This window comes from Convolutriloba macropyga, chromosome 3 (genome assembly GCF_964194025.1).
Source record: "Convolutriloba macropyga chromosome 3, txConMacr16.3, whole genome shotgun sequence".
NCBI classification, from domain to species: Eukaryota; Metazoa; Xenacoelomorpha; order Acoela; family Convolutidae; genus Convolutriloba; species Convolutriloba macropyga.
The window spans coordinates 7,225,764-7,231,763 of record NC_134470.1 but is presented as its reverse complement, the minus strand read 5'-3'; positions in this window follow the sequence as shown (position 1 = coordinate 7,231,763).

Here is a 6,000-nt window from a genome sequence, read left to right as displayed (position 1 = left end):
GATTTTGTGGAAATTGAAGTGGTGGCCCCAAAATTGAATGACACAGATAGAAGAGAAGTTCAATCGGAAGGAAATATTAGTCAAATTATTCCTAATACTGAAACGCACAATGAGACAGTCAAAGACGAATCGTTTCAAATACCTATGGGTGGGAGTACAAGAGAATCAATAAATACTAACACCAACAATAAGAGCAGAAGCACAAAGATACCTGCGCCCAAAGTAGACGCACAGCAGAACCGGGATAGTCTGGTGAAGTGAAGGGGAAGAATTTCCAAATAGGAGCACGGCTTCTACTTCGCAAAATGTCGCCGAAAGACGATATCAGACAAGAAGTGCGTCGGGAATAACGAGACCACGGAAACTGAAAGACTATCTTTTATTCAAGGATAACGATTCAGATGAAAAATTTGATAATGATGTATTTTTTTAAAAGGTGATACGAAAAAATGCAGAGGGCGTGGAACCCACATTGGATCGTGCAGCTGAACTAGAAATTTCTTCAGTTGGTTAGCATATTAGGTTTTTCACAATCCTTGGAGATTGTGCGGTATGATTTTGAGAACATTCTACAGACGCAGAAATTTGCAATGACGGAACCGACAAAATGTGAAAAGTTACATATAAATGAGGAGCAAGTAAACAAAGGACGACTGATCTACGCCAACAGCAGCATGAGTAAACTAAACTACTGCATGTACAGGGCTGCATATACGGTAACTGTGCTGAAAAAGAGTAGTTGGTATGACGACGCAACTTACTTAAACAAAAAATCACAATTAATTCCAACGTTTTAACCAATAAAAAAGTCAGTCTGTCAAATTCTTTGGCAGGGACACAAAGCGTGGTTACCGGGTCTTGGTGATTTTGAAATCAATGCTCCCAAAGACGTCCTCAACGAGATGAATGTTGACCGAACCGACGCTGAATTTGTTCAGAAGATATCAAAAACTTTCATGAAAGGCGGAGATGAGAAAGGAGTGAATTATGTCTACCCTGTGGATTGGATCAATTCAAAAGGAGAAACACAGAAAGGTGACATCATGATAAATGCTGAAATTTTCTTGGGGAATTTGTTCATTGAAACTAGGGAAGCAAAGGAAGGAACTTGGTTATATTTTAAAGACCCTTTGAAACAGGAGCAGACCTTGTTATATCTAGGTTACACATTTGAAATAGATTCCGTACAATATCTGTTCAATCATGACAAAAAACCAAACATCTTAATGATCGTTAAATTTTCAGACTCGATAAAAACAAAAATAGTCCGCGCTGGAAACAAAAATTACTTGACGAGCAAATTAGACAGAAAAAGAAATTCAGTTGTCCAGTTGAAAAAAAGACAAAACATATAGACAATTTTCTGCTTTTTGAAACAAACCACAGAAATTTGTTTTACACAATGGAAAAGTTGACGGCCACGGAACAAAAGTTTTCAACAACAGATATCTCAGACAGATCTCAGGGACATAAAACTCGACGAACTTTTTGTGTGGGATCTTCGAGGCATGTTTGAAAACCTGAAACAAATAGAGTTATTAAATTGTCACATAGAAAAAATGCACAGAGCTATGATTCTAACGGCATCAATTAACGGAAATTTACACCAAATTTTCTTATGTCAACAAAACGCTCTGGGTACGCACGCAGAAAGAGCGGGAGGAATACTTTATGTCCATAGGTGCGCTAAGTAATCGTACATGTTGTCGAAAATCAGTTTTTTACGGAGGAAGTGCCAATTAGGGTGTCTTCTGACAACACTTCAGAAGTAATTAGATACGTGGACCCCATTTCTAGAGTATTCTATAGAAATTTTACACTGATTAATTGCAACCCCATGTACCCGAAAGCTCTTGAATTGCGGAATGGGTCATGGATAACATATGGGCCAAGAATACAACTGATTGAAAAACCCAATGATATGCCTAATTATAGAGTTAACGTCAATTGGTCAACTTCGGCGCCAATGGAAGGGTTTTTCAATGACAAGGACCTAGAACTCAGCAAAAAGGCCCAAAAATTAAGGCATTAGAGAACGACGATAACAGGAAGAGAAGTTTTCCTGGGAAAAGGAGGTTTATATGAGCATGAGACTCTAGAACATTTCAGGATTTAACACGGACTTAAAGTACAATCATCAGTGGCATGAATTGCTGATTTTTGAATACTTGGGTAATGAAGTGAAACAAATCTGGCATGTGGCCAGGGAAATAACCATCAGTTTGATGATTATTTTTATTGGATCTAAAATCATATTTTGTTTGGTACGCGTGTTTCTTTCAATCGACATGCTACGCAGTGGCACCAATCCTGTAATTGCACTGCAACCCATTGACCCAATGGGGGAACTAGGTTATTTTCATCATCAGCATGAGTAAACTAAACTACTGCATGTACAGGGCTGCATATACGGTAACTGTGCTGAAAAAGAGTAGTTGGTATGACGACGCAACTTACTTAAACAAAAAATCACAATTAATTCCAACGTTTTAACCAATAAAAAAGTCAGTCTGTCAAATTCTTTGGCAGGGACACAAAGCGTGGTTACCGGGTCTTGGTGATTTTGAAATCAATGCTCCCAAAGACGTCCTCAACGAGATGAATGTTGACCGAACCGACGCTGAACTTGTTCAGAAGATATCAAAAACTTTCATGAAAGGCGGAGATGAGAAAGGAGTGAATTATGTCTACCCTGTGGATTGGATCAATTCAAAAGGAGAAACACAGAAAGGTGACATCATGATAAATGCTGAAATTTTCTTGGGGAATTTGTTCATTGAAACTAGGGAAGCAAAGGAAGGAACTTGGTTATATTTTAAAGCCCCTTTGAAACAGGAGCAGACCTTGTTATATCTAGGTTACACATTTGAAACAGATTCCGTACAATATCTGTTCAATCATGACAAAAAACCAAACATCTTAATGATCGTTAAATTTTCAGACTCGATAAAAACAAAAATAGTCCGCGCTGGAAACAAAAATTACTTGACGAGCAAATTAGACAGAAAAAGAAATTCAGTTGTCCAGTTGAAAAAAAGACAAAACATATAGACAATTTTCTGCTTTTTGAAACAAACCACAGAAATTTGTTTTACACAATGGAAAAGTTGACGGCCACGGAACAAAAGTTTTCAACAACAGATATCTCAGACAGATCTCAGGGACATAAAACTCGACGAACTTTTTGTGTGGGATCTTCGAGGCATGTTTGAAAACCTGAAACAAATAGAGTTATTAAATTGTCACATAGAAAAAATGCACAGAGCTATGATTCTAACGGCATCAATTAACGGAAATTTACACCAAATTTTCTTATGTCAACAAAACGCTCTGGGTACACACGCAGAAAGAGCGGGAGGAATACTTTATGTCCATAGGTGCGCTAAGTAATCGTACATGTTGTCGAAAATCAGTTTTTTACGGAGGAAGTGCCAATTAGGGTGTCTTCTGACAACACTTCAGAAGTAATTAGATACGTGGACCCCATTTCTAGAGTATTCTATAGAAATTTTACACTGATTAATTGCAACCCCATGTACCCGAAAGCTCTTGAATTGCGGAATGGGTCATGGATAACATATGGGCCAAGAATACAACTGATTGAAAAACCCAATGATATGCCTAATTATAGAGTTAACGTCAATTGGTCAACTTCGGCGCCAATGGAAGGGTTTTTCAATGACAAGGACCTAGTACTCAGCAAAAAGGCCCAAAAATTAAGGCATTAGAGAACGACGATAACAGGAAGAGAAGTTTTCCTGGGAAAAGGAGGTTTATATGAGCATGAGACTCTAGAACATTTCAGGATTTAACACGGACTTAAAGTACAATCATCAGTGGCATGAATTGCTGATTTTTGAATACTTGGGTAATGAAGTGAAACAAATCTGGCATGTGGCCAGGGAAATAACCATCAGTTTGATGATTATTCTTATTGGATCTAAAATCATATTTTGTTTGGTACGCGTGTTTCTTTCAATCGACATGCTACGCAGTGGCACCAATCCTGTAATTGCACTGCAACCCATTGACCCAATGGGGGAACTAGGTTATTTTCATCATCTAAAACAACGTACAAAGGAACAAAAATTGAGAAGAAAAAGGACAGTTGACGGTGTGATGGTGAAACAAACATAGTAATTATAAAAGCAAAAAAGGAAAAATCTGTACCAGATAGGGCAGAAATTGAGATTGATACATTTGACTAATTTACGCGTATGATATGTAGGAATGGCAGAACCAATAATGGGGCCATATACTTTAACCATCTGCAAACAGGGCCATATACTTTGACGCTAAGAATACTACTCCTCGCTATGGTCCAAGGAAATGCGCAAACAAGTTTAACCAACGATACACTCCACACCCCATGAAATATGAAAAACAAAAGAATTGCTCCAAGAACATTTAAAACTGGAAATTCAGGGCAGAAAGATTAAGTGTAACACAGTGAAACTATGAGACACAGAAAACTACGGCGCTCGGCCCAGGTAGAAAAGCACCAATCCACCTACATCATTTAGGCCCCATAGCACTCAGACACCTCTCTGACACAAAAAATCTTTTTGTAAACAGTGCAAAATCCCGACCATCTGGAAAATTGTCCGGGTTATAACCCAACACAACCCGTGAGAACCCGTAGACAATTCTGAATGCTTCAGGCCATTTACACTCCTCTCCCCAATACAAAACTAACAAACAAATTCTAAAAGGTAGGTTAAAGAATATTCACTAAAAGAACATCAAGAAGGCCTGGGCACTCCACAACGACAGTTCTCATTTTTTCTCCAGCTATATTCAAAAGCCTTAATCAAGAGAAGCGTTCCAACCGTTCTCTACTAGTAGCCTCAGATCTCGCCTCCGCATTCGACACAGTTGATTAAAACCCACTACTAAGAGACATACTCGATGCAACACCAATAGCACAAACAGAAGGGTCGCTTCATACTTACGGGCAGGTTTTCTTACCTAGGTTTTCTTACAATGCTCTGCAAAATCTACATTAGCAGGCTGCCTCTACACACGAAAGATGTAAAACATCACGTCTGACGATGATGATATAAGTTTAACTACATCTCACCCACAGGTTGAAACATTACGTGACATGATAACTCCTTACCAAAATTTTTGGCCCACAGCTCACCATCAACACTTCACCAATACCAAAAAAGTCCAAAGTCAAAGTATACTTGATGTCATCTTCCATAGGCATCTAGAATGCCGGAAAAAAGCCGAGATAGACGCTTGCGGCCTTCCATGAATTGAAATAACTAAAGAAATAAGATAGACAGATTGAACACCAGTCCATCGATAGATCATTAGACTTTTTAGTTTAGATTCGGACTGTCATTTTTTTGAAAAACACATGCGCTCTATAAGTAAAAAGCACTGATAGAGTTTTTTCAAAATTATTATTTGAAATCAAAAATTCAAGCCTCTAATAATCAAGAGTTAGGGCATATAAGTTTGGCACTACTTAGATGCACACTTTTGATCTTTAACTAGAAAAATTTCACAAAATGCAAAATTCATTAAGTGATTTGGGAAGTCATCTTTTTTGCGTGAGGTAAGTCGAGCAATTGACCTAAAAGCAGAACAAATGACGTCACGCACACAAATGCTAACTGAAAGCAGCAGAAGTTATTGAAATTGAAAAAAGTCAATTTCAAGTCATATTTAAAAAGTCCGATCGCAAGAATCATCGATGAAGACGACGAACAAAAAAGGCCCCGATGTCCTCAATAACAGCCCGTATTGCTTCGCGGCTATTAAAAAGATTGCTGGTAGCGACTGGGAATGCACAAAATTGACACTCAGCGACGTACAAAGCTATCGATCGCAGCATTCTGAACTACGGTGCTCATATTTGGACCTCCAAAATTAGGAATACAAGCTAGAACTAACTGCAAACAGCTCAAAACATTGCTCTTCGCACAATTAATGGCGGTGTAAAATGTATAGCATCAATGGGTTACACAATGAGGGTAAAATGCTGACTGT